This window comes from Macaca thibetana, chromosome 7, assembly GCF_024542745.1.
Source record: "Macaca thibetana thibetana isolate TM-01 chromosome 7, ASM2454274v1, whole genome shotgun sequence".
NCBI classification, from domain to species: domain Eukaryota; kingdom Metazoa; phylum Chordata; class Mammalia; order Primates; family Cercopithecidae; genus Macaca; species Macaca thibetana.
This window is the reverse complement of record NC_065584.1, coordinates 24559378-24578057: the sequence shown is the minus strand read 5'-3', so window position 1 is coordinate 24578057 and position 18680 is coordinate 24559378. Positions and strand designations below refer to the sequence as shown.

General features: G+C 33.2%; 1 pseudogene; it reads left to right on the top strand.

Annotated features, from left to right (window-relative positions):
• Positions 1-17970: 17970 nt before the first annotated feature.
• On the top strand, positions 17971-18442 carry LOC126958722 (60S ribosomal protein L23a-like; annotated as a pseudogene).
• The last annotated feature ends 238 nt before the right edge of the window (positions 18443-18680 follow it).

The following is an 18680-nucleotide window of genomic DNA, read 5'->3' as shown; positions in this document are numbered from 1 at the left end:
GAAAAGAAAAGAAAAGAAAAGAAAAAAAAGAAAGAAAAGAAAAGAAAAGAAAAAAGACAGGAGAGTAGAGGAGAGGAGAGGAAGAAAAGCGGTAAAATCCAGATGTATGGCACAAAATAGCAAATGCAAATGAATAAAATATAATGAAAAATTAAGCATAATAAATGATATATAAATATATTCAATTCAGAATACCATACCCTGAAGAGAGTTATGTTCTTGAATTCATTCTAATCATAGTCTTCTTATATAGAGAAACATTGTTTTTGTTTTTTCTTCATTTGGGGAGTTTGTATTTCTCCAGCATCCTGATCAGTATTCTCACAGGAGGAGAAAGTAAAAGCCACCTAGGAAGGGGTGAATGAGTATTATGTATCGAAATTTTCTTCTGGATCAGGAAAAATATATAAAGCCTGCCCTCCAGAAACAGAGAACTGTGAGAACTTGAAGAAGCAACCGTGAGGCACATTTGATTTCACTTCTTTGGTTTTAAATTTCTGAAGAAGAGATGTGTTAGATATGTGGGTTGAAAAACATGGGAGATTTTGTCCTGAGTCCTATTTTGAACTCTGAAGATAATCCCGCTCTATGGGGAGCTGTGTGGCAACCTACCAGCACAAAGAGTGCAGGCGTGTTAGAGTGTTGAGATAGACTGAGGTACTATTTCTTGCCCAACGGTGGTTCCTATGTGCATGGAAGGAAACCACAATATCCACATTCCCCGTGGGGGAAGTGTAAAGTAGCTGATTAATGGGTAGTTGAGGGGGTGTGGGGGTCCGGAAGGGATATGTTTGCAGAGAGATGGGGAAAGTGTAAAGTAACTGATTAATGAGTAGTTGAGAGGTGTCCGTGTCCAGAAGGGATATGTTTGCAGAGGGACAAAGCAGGCTTTTGTCCTAAAGCTGTAGGGTGAACCATCAAGGTTTAAGATTTAATGGGAACCACGGTCAGACCTTGAAGTGATACAGTGCCAGCGAGAGTTGAAATGAATCAGTCAGCAAGGGGAGGTGGGCTGTGCACTGGGTTATTCTCTCACCATGGAGATCATGGGCTGCATGTCACCGAGAGTGAACGTCAGCATGTCAGTCATCAAGCAGGCCAGTGACAGACTCTGGGAGTCATCTCACACACGTATAGGAGGATCAAAAGAGTTTCATTGGGGAGCTGACTGACTCACATAAGGACTAGTATGAGAAAGAGGCCTCATCTTCATCCCCTGAACTCTGCCTTTTAAATCCCGGGACAACCATACTTCCTCTTTGGTCCAGAATCCATCTTTGAGAAGAAAAGAGAAAGCAGGGAATAACTTCAGCCACATCATGAAATTTGCCTTCGAAGAGACAGGATATTTACTCAAATGATGCTATGTAAATCAGGAAAAATTGAGATGTCATTAATTGATTCTTAAAATATTATTCTAGTTTACTGCCTCCCAGCAATTAGGAAGATTTCTGAAGATAAAAATGTTGTGTTTTAATTGTTTATCTGATTTTTATGAGCAAATTTGCTATCCAACTACAGTATTGTAATTTTCCAACATAAATTTATGCTTCGTGAGGGCAGGCATACTTTTTTTTTGGAATTTCATTTGTACTAACCTATAGCATAGTAGTTCAATTGTGACTTCAGCTATTTCTTACATGATTCTTGATTTATCTGACAGATATTAAATTGGAAATAATCTGTTTTTAATCACTACTATTGCTATTGAATAAACAATGTCTTAAACATTTTAATATCTGTCTGAGAAAATAAGAAAACTAAATGTGAAAATATAGATTAAGAAACAACAGATATTTAAATACTAAGAAAATCAGCAAAAGCAGAGACTCCATAATTTCTCCATTTAATAAACTTTATCAGTATTGTTCTGGGCTATTATGGAAATACTCCAAAAATATACAAATAACAATTAAATAGTATTAAATTGAAAAGAAACTACTAAATCTATTATGACCATTGAAACAAATAAATTACGAGTAGGCACGTTGCTTTTTCTGCCACTTGAGGAATTCACAAGATAAATAATTAATTAAATACTTCTTACAACATTTTCAGGTACTTATATGCTAAGTAGGCTATTGGGTCAGCTAGTAATATCGTTGCAAGGTTGAACAGAACACAGACTTATATAGTGAAGGACTTGCACCCTGGTGGGAAGCAAGGCATGCTGGCATGTAGATAGAGTAATGTGGCAAGATAATATGAAGAACCGTACAATGAAGCTCAATAGAACAAAGCAAAAGCTCATGACTATGAATATTATGGAAACTGTCAGGAAGAAGAAATCTGAGTTTGAATTCTATGGACAAAATCTGTGTCCTCATGAATATTATGGTAGGAAAGACACTCACACTAGCCCAGAAAGAAGGGCTAGTTTGATCAAGGAGTACATACATTTTGAGAAAAATATTAAAACCTTTGTTGGGTTAGTCCATGAAAAAAGCCAATTGAAAGCCTAAGTAATTTTAAATTTAAAAATCTTTATATTTCAACCATAAGAAACATAACGACTGCGTTTTTGAAGACAGTGAAGACATTACTGAAAAAGGAAAGAGATTGTTCATATAGTTCATTCCCTAAAGGATCTGGTCATGTATGATGTATAAAAGTGATTCAAAATATTCTTAAATTAAACTTTCACCTGTGTGTTATCTTATTTCATGATTAAAGATTGTATTTGGCATTCCTAAAATCAATTACAATTTCATATGAGCTTATTTTTCTTGGTCAAAAGTCATCATAACATATTTAACATTATAATCGTTTTTCTGGTTGATTACTGAAAACTTAAAAAACGCAAACTGTTTTATGTTATATTAAAGGCTCACGCTTTTAATGATAACATGCTCTTTGTAATTGCTGTGTTTCGGACGTACTTTGAACAGTCTAATGTTTCAAAATACAAATGTACTTTGAATGTTTCACTCTTCAGCTTTTTGGATGACTGCTTCAGTCCGATTTTTCTTCCCACTAAACTCCGAGAAAAATCACCTTATTAATGCCTCCATGCTGCCAAGCCCAGTGACCCAGTGACCAATTCACAGGACATGTTGCTTGACATTTCTTCAGCAGTTAATCAGGGTATCCTTGTTTAAACACTAACTTTTTTAAACGTGATTTTAGGTTCACCACATTCTCATAGCTTTCCTCCAATCTCACTGACTTCTCTGTATCAATATCCTTTGAAGAGCCCTCCTTCTCTTTGCAGCCTCTGAATGTTGCAGTGCTCCCGGGCTCCCAACTTAGACATCTTTCTGTCTCTTTTCATTCATTTTCCTGAGATGTGTGGCTTTAAAAATATTCAAGACTTCCAAATTTTAATTTATTGCATGGAATTCTCTTCTATACTTAAATATCTATCTATCCTTTTTACGTTCTTACTCAAATGTCTAATAGGCATATATCTTAACAAACATAACCTTAATATGGCTTTTGCCTAACGTTTGACCTTTGCACTCATCTCTGTTATTTTCCAAGTGTTTTCAATTGTAGGAAATGACACCACATTGAAAATATATCCCAAATATATTTTCTTTGCTTCACTACTACTACCTCCGATCAAGCCACCATCCTTCATCTCTTGCCTTGATTATGTAATCGTCTCCTAGTTTGTCCTACTTCTGCCATATTTGTTTCTGCCCATAGCATATTCTTCCATACAATAGTCAGTGTGATTATTTTAATATAAAAGTCTTGTTTCTAAATCTCTTAAATTGTTCCAACTCCTTTCCATGAACTACTCTCTTCTATATGATCTGGTTTTTGCTGCCTTCAAAATTTATGCCTTATTTTTCTCTTTTCTCTTGACATGTTTAACCATTTTTGCCTCTTTGCTTTTTCTCAAACATGTTAAGCATATTTTCAACTTATTTCTCCTTAGAAATACATGTCTCACCTTCTTGCCACACGTATATCTCTGCTCACATAGCAACTTCTTTCCTTATCCATTTGGTCACAAATAGTCACTTATGTTTAATCTCTATTCACTATTCTTATTCATTCTCTATTCTTCCTACTATTTATTGCTACTTGGCATTATGTATTTATGAATTTGTTTCTTTGACTTTTTATTTTTTTCTTTCTTCCTTACTAGAATGTAAGTGTCAAGAAGAAAAAGCCTCCACCCACTCTTAGAAGAACAACTGAAGGCCTTACTGATTGAATGAATGAATGAATGAATGAGTACATAATGCTGAGCTTTTTTGAATATTGTATCCATCTAACCAGTTTCCTTTAAATAACTGTATCTTTGGAAGCCTAGCCTTAACAAGTCTCATCATACACCTTGAGAGTCAAGCCACTTAAAATAAAGCTGTGCCCTATCATTTAGAACACATTTAATTTTTATTTTACTTGAAATAGTACTGTTACTGCTATAGAAACAACAATCTGCTTGCTATGTTTTTAGAAGGACTATTTAAACAGTATCCACTTTAGCAAAAAAAAATGAATTACTAGAAGATATTTTCCCTTAGGATAGTATGGTCATCTTATTTTTTTAAAAAAGTAATAAGATGGGCCACAAGAAGATTTTGCGGAGGTTTTTAGATTTTTAAAAATATTTAGTTATTATTTTCCCAGAGCACTGAGGGACATTTTTTTCAGTGCCAAGTAACACGTGCTAAAAGTGATGACTTGTCCTGATCTACAAAATACAAGTATTGGAAAAAAATAAACAGTTTTAACATCCTGGTAGCTTTTGAGAATTTTTGTGCCTTTGGCATAAAAGAACTGCCATAGAATATGTTCAGCATCTGATTAGTGTAAGAACCTTCAATATTAACTGGGAAGAACTTCTGAAAATTAAATGTCTAGTGAATGTTTTCTGTCTCATAAAGTGAATTAACTGGAGAAATATGATAATATGTGGTTACCACTGTCTGCATAATTGACAGAAATATTAACAAAGGTTGTTTCTAGGTATTATTATCAAACAGAAGGAGGAATTAGGCAAATTATAATGAAATCCGTGGTGTTTTAAGTTTCAGCAAGCAGAAACAAACACATATATTTCTTACACAACTTTACTTGAATATCCAGTGATAATCAGCTTTCTTTTACTGTAATTTTTAAGGAAGAGTATATGAAAGTTATCACCCATTCTACAAAAGCTGGCACTGTTGATTCTTCAGCTGACATGATTTGAAACTCTGGACTTCACATTTTCATCTGCTGCCAGCCATAGGGTCCATAGATCATATAACTGAAAAAGTTATTTTGCAACTTGATACCTTGGCTACCTATATCAAAATGTATAAAGAACATGTTTTAAAGCTTATACGTGCATCTGAGGCTATCTATATCACCATCTACCTTTTTCTTTTTGCCTAACTGCAAACTTATGATATTCACAAAGACACAAATCTTAAGTAAATTAACTCATCAAGATGGTTTTGGCATGCCAGAAACCATGTGTGACCATAGCAATTTTCTTGAGTAAATCTCCTGAAAATTTGTTTTCCTTCAGATATGCTTCATTTTTCCCAAATATTTCAAAACTAAAGTGTACTTTTTATGTAATTTAGTTAAGTATTACTAGGAGATAAATTATGCATAATTGTTGAATGCTCAATTGATAAAAAGATGACTCATAAAATATACAACTGTCTTGAATAAATTTAAAGTCATTAATGAAGTGATCAGGCCACATTCATTCAAACCAACAAAATCCCAGCATCTAGATGTTAATGCGGACCTCAGGAGTTGGCTAGGCTGAAGTCACAGAATATACAAGAGTATATTTGTGCTTTTTATACCATCTTCCATTTATCAGTAGTGGTTGATAAAGTATATGCCAATATTTAATTTTAAGTGCTTTTAAAAATAAAATATTTCTTCTAACTGTAATACACAATTATAAATGTATTTGGAAATTATAAATTATAAATGTATAAAATTATAAATAAAATTATAAATGTATTTAAATGAAAATGGAGAATTTATTTTTCAGTGAGTGGACATGCCTTTCATTTGTAGAAGCTCCTTTCTTAGTATAATACAGAGTTTACATTGCACTGCCAGGCAGCTTTTGCTGGCTGATTACACAAATTTGTTTTCTCTAGCTATCCTTGGAAGTCTTTGATATTGTAGAACTGAATTGACTGGTGCCAAAGGGAAAACTTTTGGAAATCTCTGATATAAAATGTTTTTCTTTGAATAAAAGAAATGCCCTCAGACGTGGATTTTAAATCCATTTTGAATCTTTTCTGCTGGTTGTTAACTCTACATTCATCATTTTGTCCCTATTTTTTATGTAATGCACTTCAATGGATGTTTTTATGGGTGGTTCTTAACACCTGTATCCTCATAGATTAACATGATCTGCTGATTAATAACATGTGCATTTCCATTATACCTGAATAGCATTTTAGACTGGTTTGTGGTAATCCAGTTTAATCTCTTTTTAAAAAATGATGTATTAAAACCTTCGATGTGAAACACAGCATGCTTGTTTCTGGGCATATGAAAATGAATAAAATACATGTGGCTTTATACTTTCTATTTCTACTGTAAATGAGAAAGATGCTAAAAATAACTAACTTAATTACAGGCATACTTCAGAGATATTGGGGGTTCTGTTCCAGACCACCACAGTAAAGCAAATGTAACAGAAAGCAAATCACATGAATTTCTTATTTTTTTCAGTGCATGTAAAACTTATGTTTACACTAGACATACTATAGTTTATCAAGTGAGCAATACTGTATGTCAAAAAAAGTACATGCCTTAATTTAGAAAGTAGCTAAAAATGCTAACAATGGACCGAATCATCGGCAAGTCATAATCCTTTGACTCCTGAAGGATCTTTCCTTAACAATTATGACTGCTGACTGATCAGGGTAGTAGTTGCTGAGACTGTGGTCACTGTGACAAGTTCTTAACATGACAGTAAAATTTGCTACTTAATTGACTCTTCCATGAAAAACTTCTGGGTAGCATGCAATACTGTTTCATAGCATTTTACCCACAGTAGATCTTTGAAATCTGGAGTCAATTCTCTTCAATCCTGCCACTGTGTTATCAACTAAGTTTATGTATATTTAAATCCTTGGTTGTAATTTTGTAATTTTAACAACATTCACAACATTTTCACCAAGAGTAAATTCATGCATAGTAAGAAACTCACATCATTCAAGTTTTATCATAAGATTGCGGCAATTCAGTCACATCTTAAAGTTTCACTTCAAATTCCAGTTTTCTTGTGATTTTTACAACATCTGAAGTTACTTCCTCCACTCAAGTCTTGAACCTCCAAAGTCATCCATAAGGGCTCGAGTCAATTTCTTCCAAACTCCTGTAAAAGTTGCTATTTTGACCTCTTCCCATTAATCCCAAATATTCTTAATGGCACCTAGAATAGTGAATCCTTTTGAGATGCTTTTCTGTTCCCTTTTCCAGATCCATCAGAAGAATCACTCTCTATGGCAGCTGCTTGTTTTGGCTGCTTTGATCATCTATCCAGCCTTGCAAAATATATTTATTAAATTATAAGACTTGAAAGTCAGAATTACTTCTTGATGTGTGTGCTACAGAACAGATATTGCGTTATAATGCATGGAAACAACATTCATCTCCTTGTGCATCTGCATCAGAGCCCTTGAGTAATTACGTACATTGTCACTGAGCAGTAATATTTTTAAAGAGATCTACTTTGTTTTATTTTTGAGTATTAAGTTTGAGAGTGGGCTTAAAATATACAGTAAACCATGCTATAAACTGATGTGCTGTCATCCAGGTTTTGTTGTCCCATTTATAGAGCACAGGCAGAATAGATTTAATATAATTCTTAATAGCCCTAGGCTTTTTGAAATGGTAAATAAACATTGGATTCAGCTTAAATTCACCAGCTGGCTGAGCCCCTAACAAGAATGTCAGCCTGTCCTTTGAGGTTTTGAAGCCAGGCATTGGTTTCTCCTCTCTACCTACAGACCTAGATGGCATCTTCTGCCAACATGAGGCTATTTCGTTTTCATTGAAAACCTGCTGTTTGGTGTAGTCAACTTCATCAGTTATCTTACCTAGATCTTCTGGATAACTCGCTTCAACTTCTACCCCAACATGTGCTGCTTTGCCTTGCACTTCTATGTTATGAATATGGTGGTCTGTTTATTTAAACCTCATGAACCAACATCTGCTTGCTTCAATTTTTTCTTCTACAGCTTTCTCACTTCTCTCAGCCTTCATAGAATTAAAGAGGGTTAGGGTTATGATCTAGATTAGACTTTGGTTTAACAGAAGGTTGTGGCTGGTTTGATCTTCTATCCAAACCACTCAAACTTTCTCCATATCAGCAATAAGGCTGTTTCACTTTCTTATCATTTGGGTGTTCGCTAAATTAGCATTTTCTTCATGAAAGTTTTCTTCGCATTCACAGCATGGCTGACTGTTTGATGCAAAAGGCCTAGCTGTCTGCCTATCTTGTTTTTTGACAATGTTTTCCTCACTAAGCTTAATCATTTTTAGGTTTCGATTTAAAGAAATATGTGTGACTCTTCCTGTAACTTAAACACTTAAAGACCATTGTGGGATAGGTAGTTGGCATAATTTCAACATTGTGTGTCTCAGGGAATAGCAAGGCTTGAAGACAATGGAGAAATGGCGTGTGCGTTGGTCAGTAGAAGAGTCAGAACACAGACAGTATTTATCAGCTGAGTTCCCTATCTCATATGGGTGTTGTTTGTGATGCCCTCAAATTATTGCAATACTATCATCAAAGATCACTGATCACAGATCACCATTACAGACATAATAGTAATGAAAAATTTGAATATACTGTGAGAATTATCAAAATATGAAAGAGAGGCCTGAAGTGAGCGCATGCTGTTGGAAAAAATGGTGCTGATATATGTGCTCTATGCAGGGTTGCCACAAATCTTTAATTTGTAAAAATATACAGTGTTTGCAAAGTTCAATAAAGTAGAGCACAATAAAATAAAATGTACCTGAATTTAAATAAAATTCGTATAAAATAATAAAGGAGCACCTCTATTTTACAATTTCTGCATGCCACTGTCGAATAAATCAACTGTAATCCGGTTACCAAAACAGAAGTCAGTTGTAACTGACTTACCAAAGCAGAATTAATATTGTTAGTCATTTAAAAATTTGGTCATCTTAAGTCTTTTTTGAAATTAAATGAACTCACCTCCATAGGCAAAGGGAAAAAAAAAGTATTATCTATGACATGGCAAATGTGAGATGGAAAACATTTTATGCAGTGATTTTTTTTTTTATCTCACTGGCTTTTTGGATTAATTAAAGGTAACATAATGAATTGAATGGTGCCTAGCCACTTAAGACTGAAGCCATAACAAACTGGTTAATAGATGTCAACAGTTGTCTATCAGCTTTGGGTTGAAGTTGGTAGAACATTAGATGCATACAAAATTCATTCCACTCTGTCAGTTTTTCTTTGTTTTTGTTGTTATTTTTGGATGCTTTTATTTTCTCTAATGTAACTGTGATCTTTGTAGGCAACCAAATAAACATTGGATATGTCCTATTTTAATTTTTTCTACAAATGACATGTTAAAAGATCACATACTCTTTGCTTCTATAAAAAAGTTTAATAAATGAGGAAAACTATTAAATTTTAATAACTACTGGTATACTTTTCCAGCTTTATTAAGGTATGATTGATAAAAATTGTGTGTATTTAAGGTGTATAATGTCATTATTTTACATACATATACATTGTTAAATTATATCACAGCCATGCTAAATCCCATCGTGTATGGGCACTAAGATTGCATTCATAACTTGACTTGTACAGTAAATTAATGGTGCAATAAAGATGAGAGTGCAGATATCTCTTCAAGATGGTGATTTTATGTCCTTTGGATATGTACCCAGTAGCAAGACCGCTGGATCATATAATAGTTCTATTTTTAGTTTTGTGAGGAACCTTCCTACTTTTTTCTATACTGGTTTTAATAATTTGTATTCTGACCAACAATATGTGAGAGTTCCCTTTTCTCCACATCCTCATCAACTTTGTGTATTGTCTTTTTGATAATAGCCATCCTAGTAGGCATGAGGTAATAGCTCATTGAAGTTTAAATTTACATTTCCATCATGATTATTGATGTTGAACACCTTTTCATGTATCTGTTGGCCATTTGTATGTCTTCTTTGGAAAAATGTCTATTCAGGTCCTTTGTCTATATTTTTTTAATCAGGTAATTTGGTATATTGCTATTGAGTGTATGAATTTCTTATGTATTTTGATATTAATTCATACATATATATATGATTTGTAAATATTTTCTTTCATTTTGGAAGTGCCATTGTCATTTGTTGATTTTTTTTCTTGCTGTTTGAAAGATTTAATGTGATGTAGTTGCATGTTCTCATTTTTGCTTATATTTTCTATGCTTTTGATGTTAGATTACAAAAATCATTTCAAACATAGCAAACATTTTCCTTGTGTTTTTCTCCTGGGAGTTTTATCAATGCAAGTCTTACATTTAAGTGTTTAATTCATATTGAGTTGATTTTTGTGTATGGTGTAAGGTAAAGATCCAATTTCATTCCTTTGCATATGAATATCTGGTTTTTCCATTTATTGAAGAGACCCTCCTTTTCCCTTTGTGTATTCTTGGCATCTTTGTTGGAGATTATTGACTGCAGATTTGTGGGTTTATTTCTGGGCTCTCTATTTTAGAATAGACTATACCACTATATATATATGTGTGTGTGTGTGTGTGTGTGTGTGTGTGTGTACACATGAATACATGTATATGTATATATGTATGCATATGTATCTGTTTTTATACCAGTATATATACCAGTACATATATGTGTGTATGTACACACACACACATACGCACACACATGTATATGTATATATGTATGAATATACGTCTATTTTTATGTTAGTATCATACTGTTTTGATTAATAAGCCTTAAAATTTGAAATCAGAAAGTGTGATGATTCCACCTTTTTCTTCTTTCTTAAGATTGTATTAGCTACTTTGTGTGTTTTGTTTTCATATAAAATTTTTGTAATTTTTTTCTCTTCCTATGAAAAATGCCAGCGAAATTTTTATAGGATTTGAATTAAATCTGTAGATTGCTTTAGTACTATAGATATTTTGACAATATTAATTTTCCCAAACCACAAACAGGTGATATCTTTCCATTTATTTGTTTCTTATTCAATATCTTTTAACAATGTCATAATTTTCAGTGTATAGAACTTTTACTTCCTTGATTAAATATATTCCTAAATATTTTTTATGTTACTGTAAATGGTATTGTTTTCTTAAATTCTTTTTCTGGCAGTTTGTATTTAATGTATAGAAACAGAACTTGAACTTCTGATTTTGTTTATGTGTTATCTTCCAGATTTCAATGAATTGTCTGTGTTCTCTTATACCCCACTAAGCTTCCTTCAAAAAATTGCTTAACATTCTTTGTCAGGAAGTTCATAGATCTCCATTTCTTTGTGGTTAGTAACTAGAGAATTGCCATGTTTCTTTGGCAACATCATGTTTTCTTAGTTTTGTATGTTCCTTGAAGTCTTGTACTGTCGTTACACTTTGAGAAAGAACCATCTCCTGCAGTCTTTATTGAATGGTTTTGGGAGAGAATCACCTTCATCAGTCAGCTCCTTAGGCATTTTGAGGTTCTTTCTTTCAGTTCCTCCTGTTAATGTAGTACTTCACCATTTTGGTTCCCTCTTGTGGAACACTGAGGCGTTACTAATTCAGACAGGGTGAAATCACTGCAAGCACAAATAAACTAAAGGAGTAATATACATAGTCTCTGATCCAAAAGTAGAGTAAACATTTATCCTAGTTTTATTTTTCATCTAGCTTAGATCAGTTGCCTTGACTTAGTTTAGCAATCAGCACTCTCAAAACTGTCAGTTGGGATCATAAATTATATCACCTGTTGTGGATCTTTAGGGAAAGGACAAACTAGTTAACAAATGTTACGGACAAAAAAAAAAGGATATTCTTAAATAAAAAGTTAAATTAGATGTCTATCCACACTAAATATCAAATTAAATCTATACAAATATGGTAAAAACTATTTAGCATTACATATTGAGGGTTAAAATGGAGCAAATGATCATTGGTTATCTCTTCAATAATTGGCTATGGTTCTCACCCTAGAGTAAGCGTGTCTTTCTAGTTGGTCTGCTGGAGGGGACACTTTATCATTATTGGTCTATCAAGTAGAGGTGTATTTTGTGACTCAACCTGCCTGGAGTGGCACTTTCTTTTTCTTTTCTGAATTCTCACCGAAGTGTTCTAATGTGCTAGCTGTGTCCCCAGTTGAATTTTAGTTCTAGTTAGTTACTATCTAAGATCACTTTAATTTTTGATGCTATAGTTATCACCATTTACTAACATTTTATTTACTATTCTATAAAGTCCCAAGTCATTTTTATGTGTACCATTACCTAATGATTATCTTTCATCTTATTATTATAGTCTGATTGGTTACTTAGGCCACAGCATATGCTTTTAGGAGGGCACTATTGCACAAAGCAGATGAGATACTCTGAAATTATACTACATTCAAAACCTGAATTTGTGACTTTGAGAAAGGTACTTCATCCTTTGACCTCCAAATGTATCAAACATGGATAATAGTAATACACATTCCATATTCCAGGGTTGTAGTAAGAATTAAATAAGAAAACCTATATAAAAACTCTCAGTATTGTGTTTCACATCTAATAATGTTTAATGAATACTGTCTCTTTCATTCATATTATGTTTGTCTTCATCAAATTTAATTGATTATATTAATCTCTTCTCTTTCACCAGCAAATACAGTTTTGTTTTCAATTTTGGCATCTATTATAGTCATAATTGTATTACTCATATATGCAATATTTTGAAGTAGTTTCAGTGCAATCATACAAATCATTGAATCAAAGTGTAGAATAGTAAAAGGTCAAAAATCAGAGTTCATGCTACCCTGAAACATACCTCACTTTTGGTGAATATCTGTTAGCTCACATTGGTGATGATTATTTAAAAGTAATTAAATATATTTATTTTACTTGAATTTGGGGTATAGTGTAATCAATCTAGTCAATTATCACTGAATTGTTATTACATCTATCCAATGAAAAAAGAAGTCTGAGTGACTGAGAAAGGGTTTAAACAAGGTATATACTGAGTTTCTAAATAAATCACAGATATTGAAGAAGTGCTCTAGGACACTGGTTAGGGTATATTTTGTTTCTTGTTTTTTTGAGGGTGGGGTGTTAAGACCTCAAAAGTACAGACAACCAAAGCAAAAATAGACAAATGGGATAATATCAAGCTAAAAAACTTCTGGACAGCAAAGGAAACAATCAGCAAAGTGAAGAGACAACCCAGAGAATGGGAGAAAATATTTGCAAACTACCTGCCTGACGAATGATTAACAACTAGATTATATAAGAAGCTGAAATAACTCTATAGCAAAATGTAGTAATAATGATCTGATTTTAAAGTGGTCAAAACATCTGAATAGACATTTCTCAAAAGAAGACACACAAATTATAAACAGGTATATGAAAAAGTGTTCAATATCACTAATCATCACAGAAATGAAAATCAAATCTACAATGAAATACCATCTATCCCAGTTAAAATGGACTTTATAAGAAGACACGCAGTAACAGAAGCTGGTGAGGATGCAGAGAAAGAAGAACGCACATACATTGTTGGTAGAAATGTAAATTAGTACAGCCACTATGAAGAACAGTATGGAGGCTCCTCCGAAACTACAAATAGAATTACTATATGATCCAGCAATTCCACTACTAGTATAACCTAAAGAAAGAAAATCAATATATTGAAGAGACATCTGCACTCTCATGTTTACTGTAGCCCTATTCACAACAGCCAAAATGAAGAATCAACCTAAGTGACCACCAATGAATGAATGAAGAAAATGTGATATGTATACATACTGCTTACTCAGCCACAAATAAAAATGCAATACTGTCATTAGCAGAAACATGAATGAAACTGGAAGCCATTACATTAAGTGAAATGAGTCAAGCACAGAAAGACAAATATTGCATTTTCTCACTCATATTTGAGCTAAACAAAAAAGTGGTTCTCATGAATACAGAGAGTAAATATGTGGCTACCAGAGACCAAGAAACAGAGCGGGGAATGAAGAGAGGTTGATTAATGGGTTCAAATATAGTTCAATAGAAAAAATAAAGCAGTGTTTGATAAATCAGTGGGGTGATTATAGTTTACAATAATCTATTGTGCAATTCAAAATAGCTAGAAGAGAAGAATTAAGATGGTTCTTACATAAAGAAAAAACAAATATTTATGGTGATGGATTTCCTAAGTACATTAACTTAATCTTTACAAATTATATGAATGTATTAAATTATCACATGTACCCCCAAACTATGTATGCTTAATATGTATCAATAAAATTAATATAAAAAGAAAAATCTAAGTGAAGTAGCATAAGAATAATATAAAATACTATTGTGATGTTCACACTGCAAATATCCTTATTTCAGGAATATAGTGTTAAATCATCATTATGTCTGAATACCTAGTACTTGACATTATTTCTCATGGTACCACAATTCCTCATTAGGTTTATTGGAAACTGTGACAAAACTAAATTTTTTCTCTTTCCTGTTGGCTACTAGAAAACATCAAAGGTATTGGGTTAATAAAACACTTATTTATTTTTCAAATATTCAATTATAAATCTGAATACATACATAAGAACAATGTTTCTGAAGGGACGTGCAACTGTGACTAATTTACTTCTTCAAAGATCCCCTGAGAGCTAGGCAATAGACTAAAGCCTTGTGCACTACCTCTGAATACTATAATTATATTGAAATTTCCTGAAAGTAACAAATACATAGAAAGAAAAAAGTTCCCGAACACAAAGAGTGTGTGACTATCTTAATTCTGAAGACTGGCTTTGAATTCTGTCAATCCTTCCAAAATTAGGGAAATACAGAACCCTAATGTTAAACTGAGATAATTTATAGGACTATATTAAGCAAATCAAAGTACTTCAAAACAGAACTCCAAAGCTGTTAATGTTGTTTGCCCAACACATTCCCTACAGGAAGGACTTCGCAAAAATATATTCATTATGGAATGTAGTTTCTGTTTAAATAAGCAAAGTTAAAAGGAACTAAGCAATTGGCCAGGTTCAAAACTTATAGCTTCTATTGAGTCTTAGTGTGGCAAAAATCCAAAGGAAGGAGACAAGGGCGTGGCATTTATCCAAGAACCATTTGCTGTGGAAAGGTGGCTTGTTGTAAGTTTATCTTCTAAACTTAATCAGCTCATCACAAATATTGCTTCTTCTTATCATTTTTTCTGGTATATTAGACATTTTTTAGAAAGATAAAATATCAACTATATTAAAAACAATTTTAGAGGATAAAATTGAATCGTGTATAATATTTTTAATCAAATCATTATTTTTAAAATTTTATATTCAGAGGCTACAGGCACATGTTTATTATATGGGTCTATCACATCATGGTGGGCAGGTCTCTAGTGTAACCCACATCCAAATAGTGAACTTTGTACTTGGCAGGTAATTTTTCAACTCTTAACCCCCTCCTATCCTTTTCCCTTTGAAGTTCCCAATGTATATTATTTCCATCTTTATGTCCATAGGTATCCTTTGTTTAGCTCTGATAATGTAAGTGAGAACATGTAGTATTTGATTTTCTGTTTGGGAGTTATTTTACTCAGAATAGAATAGTGGCCTGCTGCTGCATTTATTTTACTGCAGAGGACATGATTTTATTCCTTTTTATGACTGCATAATATTTCATGGTATATACGTACCACATTTTTTTTATCCAATCAACCACTAATGGACACTTAGATTGGTTTCATGACATTGCTATTGTGAACAGTGCTGTGATAAACATAAGAGTACATTTATCTTTTTTTAATGTAATTATTTCTTTTGTTTGGGTAGATATCCAGTAATGGGATTGCTGGGTTGAATGGTAGTTCTATTTTTAGATATTTGAAAAATCTCTATACAATTTTCCATAGAGGTTGTAATTTGCAATCCCAGGAGTGTAAAAAAGTTCTATTCTATCTAAGTCCATGCCAACATCTGTTGTTTTTGACTTTTTAATGATAGCCATTCCGAATAGTGTTAGAATGTATCTCATCATGGTTTTAATTTGCATCTCTCTGATGATTATTTATGTTGAGTATTTTTTCATGTGTCTGTTGCCCACAGTATGTCTTCTTTTGAAAAATATCTGTTCATGTCCTTTGCCTAGTTTTTAATTGAGTTGTTTGTTTTCTTTATGTTGAGCTGTTTGAGTTCCTCATAGAATCTTAATACTAGACTTTTGCTAGAGGCATAATTTGCAAATACTTTCTTCCATTCTGTAGGTTGTTTGCTTATACTATTGATTATTTCTTTTGCTCTCCAGAAGCTTTTTAGTTTAAAACCCTTTTTTTGTTTTGATTTGTTGCATTTGCTTTTGGGGTCTTTGTCATAAATTATTTGCTTAGGCCAATCCAGAAGAGTCTTTCCTAGGTTTTCTTCTAGGACTTTTATATTTTCAGGGTCTTACGGTTAAGTCTTTATCCATCCTGGGTTAATTTTTAATGAGGAAATGCTTTTGTGTAGGATGAGAGATGAGGGTGTCCAATTTCATTCTTCTGCATATGGCTAGCTAATTTTTTCAGCACCGTTTACTGAATAGGGTGTCCTCTTTCCATTGTCTATTTTTGTTGATTTTTGTCAAAGATTTGTTGATTTAGGGTATGCAGCTTTATTTCCGGGTCCTCTATTCTGTTTCATTGTTCTGTATGTCTAGTTTTGTTATGAGTATAATGCTGTTTTATCTACTATAGCCTTGTATTATAATTTGAGGTCAGGTAATTAGATGCCTCTGGATTTGTTCTAATTGCTGAGGATTGTTTTGGCTTTGAGCTGTAGAACTGTTTTTTCTAATTCTATGAAACATTACATTGGTAATTTTATAGAAATTGCATTGAATCTGTAGATGGCTTTGTGCTTTATGGTCACTTTAACAATATTGAGTCTTGCAATCTGTGAGCATGGTGTGTTTTTGTATTTGTTCATGTCATCTACAATTTCTTTTATAAGTGTTTTGTAGTTCTCCTTGTAGAGATATTTCACTTCCTTGGTTAAATGTATGTCTAGGTATTTTATATTTTTAGAGGCTGTTATAAATGGGATTGAGTTCTTAGTTTGATTCTCAGCTTAAATGTAACTGGTGTTTACAAATGTTTCAGATTTTTGTATGTTGATTTTGCATCCTGAAATTTTACTGAAATCATTTATTAAGTCTAGGAGTCTTCGGAGAAGTCTTTAGTGTTTTCTAAGTATACAATTATATCATCAGCAAAAAAAGGTAAATTGAGTCCCTCTTTTACAATTTGGATGCCTTTTATTAAGAAAAATTATTTTTATTATTTTTCATATTTCCTCATTCTGTAAATGTGAAAATCTATTTTAAGTAGTCAATATATTAATAAAAATAAGTTTCATGCACTAAAATATTTTATTCTAACCGATTTTCATGTTGTTTTACATAATCACATTTGTTTGCTTCATATTAGTTCATCACATGTTATAAAATGTAGCTATAAAAAACAGTTATGAAAGATAGACATTTCCTCACTTTTAGACAGTTAAAATGGTATCATTTGTTTTACTAGTTTTGGCATAGTAAATAATATGGTCTGAATATTTGTACCCCTCCCCAAATTTGATGGAAATCCAATCACTAATGTAATGGTACCAGGAAGCAGAACCTTTGGGAAGTATTTAGGTCATGAAGTCAGAGCTCTCATAAATGAAATTACTGCCCTTGTAAAAGTTTTCCCAGAATGAACCATCTATTTATGAGATGGGCCCTTACTGGGCACTGAATCTGCCAGTGCTTTGATTTTGGGCTAACCCTAGAATGGTGAAACATAAGAGTGGCTTATAAGATACCCAATCCAGCCTTTTCACGAGATGGCGCCGAAATTGAAGAAGGAAGCTCTTGCCCCTTCTAAAGCCGAAGCCAAAGCGAAGGCTTTAAAGGCCAAGAAGGCAATGTTCAAAGGTGTCCACAGCCACACAAAAAAAGAAGATCCTCACGTCACCCGCCTTCCGGCGGCCCAAGACACTGCGACTCCGGAGGCAGCCCAAATATCCTCGGAAGAGCGCCCCCTCCCGGAGAAACAAGCTTGACCACTATGCTATCCTCAACTTGCCGCTGATCACTGAGTCTGCCGTGAAGATAGAAGACAACAGCACACTTGTGTTCATTGTGGATGTTAAAGCCAACAAGCACCAGATCAAACAGGCTGTGAGGAAGCTCTGTGACATTGATGTGGCCAAGGTCAACACCCTGATTCGGCCTGATGGAGAGAAGAACGCATATGTTCAACTGGCTCCTGATTACCATGCTTTGGATGTTGCCAACAAAATTGGGATCATCTAAACTGAGTCCAGCTGCCTAATTCTAAATACATACATACATACATATATATATATATATATATATATATTTTCACCATTAAAAAAAAATGATTCTCAGTCCATGACATTTTCTTATAACTGCCTAAACAAACTATGAACAAACAACAACAAAAAAAATCAGTATTGAAAAAGGGAGGTGGTGCTGTAACAAATACCTAAAATGTGAAAAGTCTTTGGAACTGGGTAATGTGTAGAGACTG